The following is a 1281-nucleotide window of genomic DNA, read 5'->3' on the forward strand; positions in this document are numbered from 1 at the left end:
ACCTTAGCACACACTGATACAATTTGTATTAAGAAACTTTTACAAGATAAATTTCAAAGATTGTCTCCACTTCTTGATATGTGAATTGAAGTTATGGTTTCTGACAGTATTATGGAATTTAGTCTAGTACTATCCTTCATCAAATCTCAAGATCTCTCTCTATTTTAGTCTAGTGCTATCTGTCACTGAATCTTAATTCAGATCTCTCTTTCAGACAGTTTGATACCACATTGGCATCCACACTATATGCAATAGGGAACTTGCAATCCAGACTGAGCATGCTCAGACGCAGAGGACTATGGGATTATCTGTGGTTATCGTAATACTCAATCTGGAGCTAACAATAAAATAGACCCCCCCCCCCCCCCACAATGGTCAGGGTAACTATGAATTGATCATTCGTGGTTGTAAGCAATGTAACAGTATTGTTTACAATACCAATTTACTAGTATTTATTATCACATTTCCCATGATGCAACATTCAACATGGCGGGTTTGCAAGTTCCCTATTCTATGTTCTGAATATTTGCAAGTACTTCTTGTTTGTCATCAAGTACTGGCTATTGTTAAATACGACGCCTTGTAAGATTGACATAGTCATCAGAGGCCTGGAATACTGGTTTGCTACTAAAATAGTCAACAACCATCTACAAGAAGCATTCAATCTGTATCTGGTTGATAATAGAACATTAGCTGGTTATATCTTGTGCTGTATTTTTAACGGGAAAGCCCTGTTACACCTGATTAACTAGTAGCTAATAGATCATGTATCAACCCAATAATGTAGTAAAAATGTAACAATAATGTATCAAAACATCAGATAATGTATCAATAAAGTGATGATGTATCAATAAACTGATAATGTATCAATAAACTGATAATGTATCAACTAACCAATGATTTTTAATTGATAATGAGTAAAAATGTACTGATACATTATCAAAAATTTTTTTATTAGTCATTATCATTATTGATACTTCATTGGTTAATAATTATTATATTCTCAGTTGTAACACCTTCTACTTTATTAGAACACATATCCTAAAGGGGAATGCCACTCCACAAAATAAAGGTATTTTCACAAACTTTGGGTTCAGGAGAACATCTTTTCACATCACATAAATTTTGAATATTCATGACTCATAAATGCTTATTACCATAAGATAAATAGTCATGACCATTCAGAGTGCATCTAACCCAAAGTTTATAAAAAAATATTTATTTTCTGGAGCGGTGTTCCTCATTAAACAGTTATTTCCACGGTGCATTCTAAGGACCAAA

The sequence above is a fragment of the Glandiceps talaboti genome, chromosome 4 (genome assembly GCF_964340395.1).
Source record: "Glandiceps talaboti chromosome 4, keGlaTala1.1, whole genome shotgun sequence".
Taxonomy (NCBI): domain Eukaryota; kingdom Metazoa; phylum Hemichordata; class Enteropneusta; family Spengelidae; genus Glandiceps; species Glandiceps talaboti.